The sequence below is a fragment of the Pinus tabuliformis genome, chromosome 3_1 (assembly GCF_031772625.1).
Source record: "Pinus tabuliformis cultivar Carrire ecotype Pingquan chromosome 3_1, CPIR1, whole genome shotgun sequence".
In the NCBI taxonomy this organism is placed as follows: domain Eukaryota; kingdom Viridiplantae; phylum Streptophyta; class Pinopsida; order Pinales; family Pinaceae; genus Pinus; species Pinus tabuliformis.
Window position 1 is genome coordinate 961,497,837 of NC_142301.1, and position 13,419 is coordinate 961,511,255.

Sequence of the window (13,419 nt, forward strand, 5' to 3'; positions counted from 1 at the left end):
AAGCCCCCAATTTTCATGCGGTCCCAAATTTTTCCTAATGTGGATTAAAGTGATGCACATCACTAGACTCCTGATCTTGCCCTCTTTCCAACCATAATACCCTTAAGTAGGATCAAAATTTGACTAGGGCTAGTGTATGTACAGTACCAGGTCTCAAGTTATGGCTACGGAGAAGGAAATAGAGAGAGCCAAAGATTTTGAGAAAAGACTTGATAACTTCCAGGCATCCATAGGAAAAATAACAAAAGCATTGACTTCCCTGAAGATGTCTTGCAAACCCATAAGAGAAGAAAATATTGTTGATTCCCATGTAGAAAGAGAATCCATCTATCACATTCATTTCCATTGAGGTGACTATTATTCAAGCCATTGGAAATCCAAGATGGACATGTAAAAATTTGATGCCTCTAACTCGGCAGTATGGGTGGCACAAATGGAACAATATTTCCACCTTAACAATATTGGAGTTGTTTACTTGGAACAAGAGTGATGGAAGTGGTGGTAGTGGTATTAGAAATTCCATCTAGGAAGGCAAACTTGGAACATGTTCTCAAAATCCATTTCTGACCACTTTGATTTGGAATCTCACTTTCTATGTGATCTCATTAAGCTTAGGAAAAGAGGTATATTACAGGACTACATTAGAGCCTTTAAACAATTTTCCTTCCAAACGAAAGGACTAGGAGATGCCTTTTACTTGGAATGCTTCATTAGTGGCTTCAAAGAAGCTATACAAGCCCATGTCAGAATGAATTACCTAGTTACTTGGTTAGAAGCATGCGAGAAGGGCTTAGAGGTAGAATTCTCTTTAAATGCCCAATCAAATCATCCAAAATTCATTACATGAGCACGTCCCACCTTGGCTAGGAGCCTCACCTAAACAATTAAGGTTCAAAAAGTGTTATTGGAAGAAATGGTCAAAATAAGGAAACAATAACCCTGCTACTATTGTGATGACAAATACTACCTTGGACATAAATGCAAGGAACCAAAATTCTTTCAAATTGACGCTACTCAAAACATCTCTGTCGATGAAGATACATCCACTAAAGTGACTGAGGAGGAAGAGGGTGAACCCCTAATAGACCCAGACATTGATAATCCAGCTACACCAAATGAGATGATTATCTCAGTCCATGCCTTGGCCTACATTTCTTCTCCCTAGACTCTCAAAATCCAAGCTTTTATTAAACGTTGTCCAATAGTCGTGTTGATTGATAGTGAAAACATGCATAACTTTGTCCATAAGAGAGTAGCAGAAGAATTTCATTGTTTTTTAGGGAAGTGCCTAATTTCCAAGTCCTTATCATTAATGGGTGGACCATGAAATGTGAAGGGCGCTATGAAAATATTAAGCTTCAAATAGCAGATTATCACCTCAAAAACCACATGTTTTCCATTGAAATGTGTGGTGATGACATAATCCTTGCTGTTGAATGGCTTTTCACACTAGTCCCTATCACAATGGATATTCGGAAGTTATATATGAGCTTTAAGTAGAACAACCACACTCATACACTGTGGGGACTCCAGGAAAGTGCTCCTAATATCATCAATTCACATCAAATGGATAAGCTTTTAAAAAAGTGTCATCATGGGATAATAAAAAAATTTAATTCCATTCATGCCATTGAATCCACTCCTCCTCCCATTCATCCTGATATTCAACATATATTAGATCACCACCAATGGGTATTTGACAAACCTTAGGAGATCCCACCCTCTAGGAGTGAAGATGATCATAGTATCCCTTTTCTCCTAGATACCCAATCACCAAATGTCCATCCCTATCAATATCCTTTTGCCCAAAATAATGAAGTTGAAAAAATAATCAAGGAACTCATTGAAGCTATTTTTATTCATCCCAACACTAACCCTTATTCATCTTCGGTGGTCATGGTTCTAACTACATACGGGGAATGGAACATATGTCCAGACTTTAGGGCCCTTAACAAGCTCACCATTAAGGACAAATTTCCTATCCTAGTAGTTGATGGTCTTCTTAATGAAATGCATGGCACCAAATTTTCTACAATGTTGGATCTATGCTCATGCTATCACCGAATACGGATGAAGGAAGGTGACATTAATAAGACAACCTTTTGAACTCATGAACCCATTATGAATTCCTAGTCATGCCATTTGTTCTCTATAATTTGCAATGCACTTTTAAGAGCCTCATGAATGATCTTTGTAAACCATATCTTAGAAAATCCGCCTTCGTATTTTTTTATGACATTCTCATCTACAGCATGACAGGGGACACTCACCTTCAACATGTTGACCAGGTGTTGCAACTACTCCAATATCATAAAATATTTGTGAAATTATCCAAGTGTTCCTTTGGCATGGAAGAAGTAGAGTATTTGGGACACATTGTGGATCATGAAGGAGTGAGGGTTGATACAAAAAAAATTCATACAATGCTAGACTGGCCCCATCCAAAAATCTTGAAGAGTTTGAGGGGATTTTTGGGTATCACGAGCTAGTATCACATATTTGTCCACAACTATAGATGCATTGTTAGGCCCCTCACAAATATTCTCATGAAAAAAAGATTTCTTTGGATAGATGCATCTCAGCAGGCCTTTTTATCTCTCAAACAGGCTATGTGCTCCACTCCAGTATTGGACCTACCAAAATTTACAAAACCTTTTATGATTGAATGTAATACTTCAGGTAAGGGAATTGGTATAGTATTAATGCAGGAAGGTAGAGCATTGGCTTTCACGAGTCAATAACTTAGTGGCAAACATATGGGCCAATCTACATATCAAAAAGAAATGGTGACCATATTACATGTAGTAGATACATGGCGACCATACTTATTAGGGAATCATTTCCAAATATGCACTGACCATCATAACCTAAAATATTTGCTCGAGAAACATCTATTGTCGCCACAACAAAATAAATGGATTGCAAAAATGTTGGGATATCATTATGACATAATTTACAAGGGGCATACAAATTTAATGGTTGATGTCTTATCGCACCAATTTTAGGATGAGGGGACCCTTTTATCCCTTTCTCTACCCATACCATATTGGATTGAAGAGGCCCATAATCAATGGTTCTCCCACCCCTCTCTGTCCCAACTCGTTAATATATTAAGAGAAGATCCTAATTCCTTAGATGACTAATCTTGGAAGGATGAGGTTCTTCGTTGTAAGCATTGGGCAGTGCTATCCCCGACCTCCACCCTCAAATTGCACATATTGTAAGAGTTTCACTCCTCTCCAATCATGGGAAATTTATCCTTTCAGAATGCTTATGTGAAATCATGTCGCTCATTCTTTTGGATTGGCATGAAGAATGAATTTCTTACATTTGTAGCTAAATGTGAGGTATGCTAGTGAAACAAAGGGGAAATGACAAAGCAACTGGGAACCTTCCAATGATTTCCAGTCCCTACATCCATTTGGACATATGTTTCCATGGATTTTATTACATCAAGCAACAAAATCAGTCATCATGGTGGTTATTGAAATACTTTCCAAATATGCTCATTTTGGCATGTTACGAGACCTATTCACCCCAACATTGGTTTCTCAAGTTTTTATGGACCAAATATTCAAATTTCATGGCATGTTGACTCCCATTGTGTCTGATCAAGACCAAAATTTCACTAGAATATTTTGGAAGGAAGTTTTTAACCTAGAGGGCACACAACTCCAAATGAGTACAACTTATCATCCCCAAACTGATGGCCAAACAAAATAAGTCAACAAATGTTTTGAGACCTATCTTCGGTGCTTCACTTCAGATGAGTAACATCAATGAGTACAATGGCTATCTTTATCGAAATGGTGGTATAATACTAACTATAATGAACCTACCAAGGTTATGTCATATGCGGCAGTGTATGGCCAAATCCCTCCTTCACCAACTTCTTATATTCCCCAATGTTTCAAAGTACATGAAGTTATTCATCTCCTGCAAAACCATGTCATCATGATTTCTCATCTCAAATATAATCTACATCAAGCACAAAATAGAATTAAGCAACAGATCGACCAACATCATTTAGAGCAGTCATTTGAAGAAGTTGACGAGGTGTTCCTATGAATCTAACCTTATAATAAGATCACTCAAAGAAAGGAGTTGTTAGAAACTAGAACCGACATTATATGGGCCTTATCAAGTACTTTAGAATATAGGAGCAGTTGGCTACAAACTGGCCCTGCTCACTACTTCAAAAATCCACCTAATCATCCATGTATCTTCCCTCAAGGAAGTTGTGGGGAACAATTTTTTAGTAAAAACAAGCCTTCCAGAATTGGATGAGGAAAGCTAACTTTGGCTTTGACTTGAATAGGTCCTCGATACTCGTGAAATAAATCCATGTGGCTGCATCATCAAGGAAGACCTCATCAAGTGGAAAGACACCTCTCCAAAAGATGTAACATGAGAACTAACCACTATTCTTCAGCATTTTCAGCAGTTGCAGCCTTGAGGACAAGGCTGCTTTTGATGGGGGAGGGTATGTTAGGGTCCAATCCTAACCCCTTTATTTATGTAATAAACCGAAGTGTATTAGTCATAGTCATAATTAGTTAGTTGAGTCAACAAAGATCATACATCATTATATGCATTAATAATAATTCTAAGTGGTTGTCCCTCATTATAGAAAAGGGCCCACAATTAGTTATAAAGAGGCCATAATTAATAAATAAACTGGTTAACCCATATTATACAAGGGACCAATAGTAGTTAGGGTTTTGGATTTCATAAAGCTATAAATGGTCGTACATAGGAAGGGAATAATCATTGAGTCTTATTTTCATTGGGCTTTGCTATGTTGGAGGTTTCCCCATCAAAGAGGAAATTGAACATTGTAATATGCTTTTGAATAATAGAATATCTTTGAAACTTGTCTTAATTCATGTGATATATCTGTATTTCTGGCAATATTGTTTTGTATTTCTAGCATTTTTTTATTCTTGCAGATCAAGTTCATACAAATTTCATAGTGATTAAAGTTAGACTTAATTTTACTATGAATTTACCAGCTAAATAATATCATTTCTCATCATTCTTACCCCCTTGTTTAATCTAAGATTTCCATTTTATAAGTTTTTATATATTTTTGGTTTTTCCTATAGAAAATAGGGAATCTTGTATAATTCCACAAACAAACCATTTCCTTCATCTATTTCAGGAATAATATCGTTATTTTATTTCTGTATCATTTTAGAACATGTTTGGGATGGTGAGGATGGAGTTTGCAAGAGTAGAGATCTCTTCCAGTTTCCTTTACATGCTTTTATTGTATACATTATGAGTGTTGTTTTTAGCTTCCATAACATATATTTTCGGTTTACTTTCCAAGTATTTTATTTTGAAGAAAATCTCTTTTTTCCATTTCCTACATTTAGCATAGGTGTGTTCCATTTCATTTATGTAAGTTATTTCTACAATTTGACTTTCCTGTAGCATAATTAGCATGGAAACTTGATTGGGTTTTTTTTCATCTAATCTACATCACACAATCTCTCACATACATGATAATTAGAAAAGGAAAGAGATAATGTCTATTTCACATATAGTCATGATCCCCCCTAAGTTTATATGAACCCTAGGTTGATATTTGGAACTGAGACTCTTGGGAGTTGTGACATTATTGCTACAATATTGAGGAATATCATTTTCTTGCACCATTTTTAGGGATGTGTAAAGTTATGTATTTATTTTTTCTTTAATTGGTTCACTTTTTTTATCTATTTTATTTTGTCTTCTACAAAATAGAAAAAAAATATAATTATTTCCAACAATACTAAAAAATAATTTTCCTTCTTTTTCTCTTAGAATTTTTCTTCTTTTATACCTCATCAACTTAAGGAAAAGAGAGAATTTTTTTAACTAAGAAAACTCAACTTCTACTGGCCCCTATTTTCAGCTAACTGTGAGCCTCTTTCCCTACAAACAAGGACCTTTGAGGCCTTTTTGAGTAAGCATACAAGGATTTTTAAGGAGCTTGTAGAAGGAGAAAATCCTTCAAACCCTACTACCACTATGGATGGAGAAAGTTAACCTAAAGCATTTTTATTCCCCATTAGAGAAATAGATGGAGAAGAAAAATGAAAAATAGTAACCCATATGTAGTTCCACACTTCTATAGCCTAGTGACAGAGGATCCTAACACCTTTATGTTCAAGTTTGTTGTTGTGTGAACAACTTATGATGATACCGCATATGAGAAAAAACTCAAGATTTTTCCTTCCACCCTGAATGATGCAATTCTCTGATGGTTCATGAGCCTTGAAGGTAATAGTATCACCACTTGTGAGTGAATTTAGTAAAATTTTAATAATCAATATGAATATTATTGTAGAGTAAGGTCAACCATATACAAAAATTTCAAAATGACTCAAGGGGAATGAGTCCTTAGAGGACTATGAGGAAAGATTCTAACTAAGTTATTAAAGGGCGCACAATCGTACTTTGGTACCAAATTCATTAACTCTTGTAATATTGAGAGGATTCATAAAGGATCCCATGGACACTCTCAACTTTTTTACTAATGGATATATTTACCAACTCACCTATGATGATATTAAACAAGTTGTTAAAAATCATTCTAGAGCCACTAAGAAAAATGGTACAGTTAGAAAGAGGTTAGTAACTCTTTCTTCTTCATCTATGCTTATTAAAAATGAGATAGGATGAATGTTAAAAAATATGAAAAGTTAAATGTTGCACACATTTTCTATGCATATGGATACTTTGCAAATTAGAAAGAAACAAGAATAAGAAAAAGCATTGGTTTTGTTTCCCCCCAGGGCACAAAGAGACACCATAGGAATGAATGTGATTTAAATGTTGTAGAAATTTGTTTTGTATGTGAAGAATATCATTCTATTGATAAGTTTCAATCTCTACAAAGTTTGAAATTTTTTTACTAAGAAATGGAAGAGAACATAGAGAAATTATGCTTCATTAATCAAAAGAGTCCACAAGCCCTAAGACTGTTGGAAACAATGATAATACTGCGAGGGGTGGGGGGTGAATCAGTATTAACACTAATTTTAAATTTTTATGCAGTTTTATTTTCTTACTCAAACTTGGAAACCATCCATATAATTAGCAACAACATGTAATATGTTTGCAATATCAAATCAACAAGCAAACACACACCATGAGCATCATACACATAAGACACAGGGTTTTACGTGAAAACCCTTTTGGGAACAAATGACCAACGATTTTTGATGTTATTGATGTAAATAAGAGGGCCTACTATATTACATCAATATGCTTTGTTAGCCACCACTCATAGGAAGCATCAACTCCCTTTGATTGTTTTCTAGCACCCACTAGAAGGACGCAACAACTCCCTCTTTCTGTATATCCCTGTCCAACTTACCAGAAGCACCATGTGAAGAACCGAATTCATGGATTTGTTGAAAGCACCAAATTATAGCTCCTTGGATTTATGAAAGCACCAACATGTAGGAGGTACCAACCCCCAAGACTTTTCAAGCACCCACTAGAGATGGAAGCACCAACTTCTTGTATGAGGATCCAACCCATACTCAAATAGGAACTTAATGTTCTCTTTAATTTGACAGCCACTCTACCTAATATAGGATTTTTTCTTCACAACCCTTGGCCCATGCAACACTCTTTACACCTTTGCTAGCTTTAAAAAAACAAATTAATCTGCTCAACAATAGTCACTCATCACAACTCCTCGCAACAATCTAATGTTCTCATCCCTCTTCATGATCTGCAACAACAAATTGTTTCACTCATAGTACTCAACAACTCAACCAGGCCACATAGTCCTCTCTTCTGTCTTCTCTTCAACTACATGCTCTCAACTCTTAGCCTCTTACTCTCCACAACACACACTCTGTTTTCAACCTTCTTTCTTTGGATAGGCACCTTTGGCCTTTCTCATATAGCTACACAGCTTATCTTAGGGTCACTTACCTCTACATAGGCACTCTCTTCCTTTCTCTGCAAAACAGGATCACTTAGCCTCACACAGCAACACTTCCTTTCTCTGCAAAACATGATCACTTAGCCTCACACAGCAACATTCTCACACAAATCTTTTCCACTTAGCTCTCTAGCAACAATGCTGCTTCTCTCACTTTTCTCATCTGAGCTCCTCGGTTTTGTTCCTCTACTTCTTGTCAATCGATGTTGGCACTCATGTCCTGTATTCACATTGCACGAGTGTACCCTCGCATGGCTTTTCCATTATGTTGTTGTGTCTGATTTGGTCTCTACCACTACATTAAACATGCAAATGGCCACTTGATTTTTTTCTCCATACTAAGTATTAATTCTCAGTCCACCTACACACTCCAACCAGGAATAGTCCTCTCTATGAAAAACTCTCCTATCACTGAGGCTCTCCATGATTATTCATCATTTCACACAACTTAGCTGTACTTCGGCGTGTATTTTTTTCTGTGGACCACTCTCCTCGTTTCCTTGTCTCAAAGTTTTCTGTAGATCCATATGACTCCATGAACCAACTCTACTGATTTTCATTTTTTCTTCACCTCCTGACCCAATCATCCATTTAACTCACTGAAGCATGCATTAGAGCATAAACATGGCTTGTCTCACCTCATGGTAGACCTATCACTCTTTCTTGAAGGTCGCGTTCCTTTCGGTCTTGACCCGATGAATTTTGACCTACATTCATCCTCACAGTCGTTGACCTATATGCCTATAACTCTTTGTATTTTCTTATGAGAGAAATCCCTCATTGTTACTCCACAATGGTGCAATGTTCCAATACTCTTTAGTCCCTTCGTGCTTATACTTCTTGGCATTTTCTTTCACATATGATCATGCTAGTGTCCTTTTCCTTAATACCATATCAGATCCCCCTTTGTATTGTAACTTCTACGAAGTTTTGACTTCATCTTGGCTCCTACTTCTTAGCCCTCACAACATTTCTCATCATAGGACTAAGAGTTGTGACATGCCACTTAGCCTTAAGGTGCTAGGCCTTCAGACTCCTATTAGGGGCCATTATCCCTTTGTTAACTACTATGTGCCATTGGTTCTTTGAACTCTCATGACCATGTGCCAGCCTAATATTGGAAGCCTCATTTATCGAAACGTTTCCAAACTCCAACTATTATAGAGTTCTTATGTCTTCATCCTCTGATATGTTGACCTCCGATATGACATCATCACTCCACATGGTGACTCCTTAGTGGTGACATGTGTCATGTGATTATGGGCCATTAGCCTACCCAATAAGGTTGAATGTGCCTACCACATGTCCTATCATACTTCCACATCATGCTGATGTTAGTTTCCACTATAGGTTATTCGATCCAATCATATGATGCCATGTCCTTATAGAGGAGAGAGAAGAGGGCATGTCAACCTTTGGTTTGCACCGAGATCCTTTATTAATCTTCTTTTGGCATTCCCCAACGCTTACAAATTCTTATCGACACTTATAGGATATCAAAAATTTTAAAGGTTTCTCACTTTATGAAGTTTTGATATTTCAATCCTTGATATCCCGATGTTCTGATGTGGTAAGCCTCTAACCTCTGATGTGCCACTTCCGTCGATCCTTTGATGTTCTGTTATCCACATCTCTGATATGTCGATACTCCAATATCCAAAAATTCCAATATGCCTAACCTCTAATATCCTGACCTCTGACATCTCGTTCTCTGATATGTCGATGTGCCGATATGCTGGCCTCTGATATTCTGATGTGCCAATATACTGACCTCCAACATCTTTTTCTCTAATATGCCAATTCGCCAACTTCTAATATTCTGATGTGCTGATATTCAGACCTTCAATATGATGATCTTCAATATGCTGATATTCATTCCTTCATAAGTCTTCAAGTCCCTAAACTTCAACATAGCCTATCTTTTGATCCATGAGTCCATTGTTGGACTTCCGCATATTGTTGGAAAACTATTCCAGAGCACTTTACAATGGGGAATGTCTTATGTTGGGTTTGATTCCTTTTGATCCTTGGAAGGTCATTCTAAACTTCTCACCTCATTGACTCTTTGGACGGTTGAAATCATACTCACCATGATGATCCTCTACATGAAGCCTGCAGCTACCATGGACTTCCATCTAGTCAATTACTGTGATCATCATTTTATGTATTTTCCACTAAGCCTCAATCTATGATGATTCTCTACTCAAATCTTGGAGCTATCATAGGAATCCTTCTAATCCATGAACAACCATTGGATTCCTCCTGGGCCATCATTGCCAACATCTGCTCTGACAAGCATCTAAGCTAGTCTGGTTGACATTAATGCCAACACTCCTGCCAGTAGTTAGGAAACTCCAACTGCCCAGCACATCTCCCCAACATGACTATTCACATCAATAACCACACACTTCTAGATATCTTCACTAGGCCATTCGCCATCCAGACAATGCCAACTGTCCAACAATATCCCCCTTTAGCATTGATGACAACACTTCATCCTTATCTTCATTTGATGGCCAAACCTCATGTTGCTTCCAAACATCTCATTGCATGAGCCACTAATGGCCCGCTTTCTTGTGCACAAGCCATCACAAATTCTCCACAAATTCTCTCCCCCTTTGACATCAATGGAAAGGAGCTATAAGTTTCCTTTTTCTCCCCATGTAATCACAAACTATATAGATGAAGGTCTAATTATTGAGATGTGAAATCTACTTTGAAGACATTTCTTCAAGGGATGTTGTTGTTTCTTCTCCATAAACTTAGCATATGTGATATGCTCCCCCTGAACATATACTACCTCTGATTTGAATGCCTCCCGTTTTGGACACCTTATGGCTTCTAGATGAGTACATGTCTCCACTAATTCATATTTTGTACCAATTTAAATCAAATTGATACCTTTTAAGCTACTCATGGTATTGTTGTTATTGCAAATATGAATTAATGATGATGCCTTTCTACCCACACTTTGCTACTACTTCTACCTCCAAGACTATGCTCACTTAATTTTAACATCTACACTTCTGCCCTTGACATTAATTCCAACACTCCTGCCAACAGTTAGGAAATGCCAAATACCCAACACATCTCTCCAGAATGATTGTTGATGTCAATGCGAACACAGTTGAAAATATATTCTCTAGGCCACTAGGCATCCAGACAATGCAAATCATCCAAAAAAGACAATTTCAACAAGCTATAAATTTCTCTTGTCATTTGAATCATAATTACATTTCTCAATATCATCCTAGGCACACTGTGAATCCCTCATCATGGCCAATGGCCACTTTTTGGTCATATTCTCCTCAACCTCTTGTTCATCTCTTCAAGCCATATTTCAACGAACCTTCTCAATGGGTAAACCATCACAATGATGGAGGCCCAAAAGTGTTTCTCGAGAGAAACCCCAGATACCCACTCAACCAAATTCCAATCCTAATAACAAGCAAACTCAACTTATTTATAGTGGAGAGGCTACTTATCAGACCTATTCTGCAAAGGTCTAAGGGATTAACCTTAAGTGAAGGAAGGTTCTTCAAAATGTCCATACACCTTTTCCTATTGAATATCCTAAGAAATAAAAGTGGTATCCAATGCCTTAGATCATTCTCGAAAGACCTCCCTATCCCAAAAGGTTGGAAGCTCAAAAGACACACCCCAAAAGAAGTTGACCTTATGAGAGAACTAAAATATATATGTAAAATTATATCTCCTCCAAGCCATCAAGGATTTTTCCATTTGTAATAAATTCATGAAATAATAATGGCTTAGAATTCTTGAAAGAAAAAGAAGGAACACCCCCACCATCAATGTTATTGGGAACTTAGTGGATCTTATGCTTGGGTGAATGATCGTCCCTACGTATTTAGATCCTAGAACCTTACTGGTATATGTGCATATCAATAATATTTCAAGTTCAAAAACTATGATTGATATGGGAGCTATAATTAATGTCATGACCAAGGAAACTATGATTAATCTTAACCTCCAAAAGTCCTTGATAAATACTACTACTATGGTTGTAGCTTATTGAGAAATCCATAGTAGAGTCAGAAGGAATGATTGAATTTGTAATGGTATCCATAGAATCCATCGAATATCCCAAAGGTTTCATTTTCTTCCAACCTAAGATCAAGTTCAATGGTTATCTGCTCATTTTAGAGAGACCTTGGTTAACTATTGTTGATGTTGTAGGGCTAGAAACATAACAATTATTAATGGCCACTCTAAAAAATAGATCTTACTATATCCCATAGCTCAACCTCTTGTTGAAGCCAATTTTCTTACATGGGTAGAAGAAGAAGAAAACAATTATTTTCTCTCATTACTTTATCCTTTTCGAACCATAGAAACTACCCTAAAACAACAAGAAAGTTGATGACGATGAGTTAATTAACAAATTTCTACAAATTTGGTATCCTGTCACTATGAACATTTATGGGATGAAAGAGGATCAATTGCAAGGATAACCTATTTGTTATAAGAATAGTCTATGGTAAAAATTATTGACTACTAATTTTGATCATATCAACATAAAAATGCTGGAAACTAGCCCCTCCAAAACTATTAATAATTAGCTCATCACTTTCTCTTGATCAATAGGTGAATTTATCACTATATTGACAAAACACATTAGTGAATTTGCATGGGATTACAAGGGTATGAAATTTATAAATACATCCATATGTACCCATCACATTTACTTAAAACAATATCATAACCCAATTCACCAACCTCAAAGGAGAATGAATCCTACTTTAAACGACATTGCCAAAGAAGAATTACAAAAATTACTTGATGCAAGATTTATTATCCAATTTCAGATAGTGAATGTATATCTCCCTTTATTGTTGTTCCTAAAAGGAATGGAAAATGGAGAATGTGTTTTGGTTATAGGGAACATAATAGAGCCACAATGAACTATCATTTTCCCTTTCCCTTCATTGGCCAAGTCCTTGATGTGCTTTTTGAGAAAAAGTTATTTTCCTTCTTGGATGGGTTTAGTACATATAATCAAATCTCAAATCCAAAAAAATCTTGAATATCATAATAAGACCACTTACACTTGTCCGTAAGGGACTTTTTCTTATAAAGTCCTTCCATTTCGCTTATGTAATGCTCCTCCCACTTTCCAAAGGCTTGTCCTTAACATATTTTTTTGATCTTGTACATTATTTAGTAGAAATTTATATGGATGACTTCACACCCTATCTGATTGACTTTCAAGAAACTCTCTCTAACCTTAGAAATGTCTTGAAAATATTTGGGGAGATGAACCTCTCCATAGGCCATGAAAAATTCTTGTTCCCAATTAATTAGGAAATTGTTCTAGGGCATTTTCTCTCCTCAAAAGGGATTCAAGTGGATCTTAGTTAGGTGGAAATCATCAGATACCTTCCCATATCTAAAAAACAAAGAGATGTCAGAACTTTTGAAGGCCTTGTAGGATATTATATGAGGTCTGTAAAGGA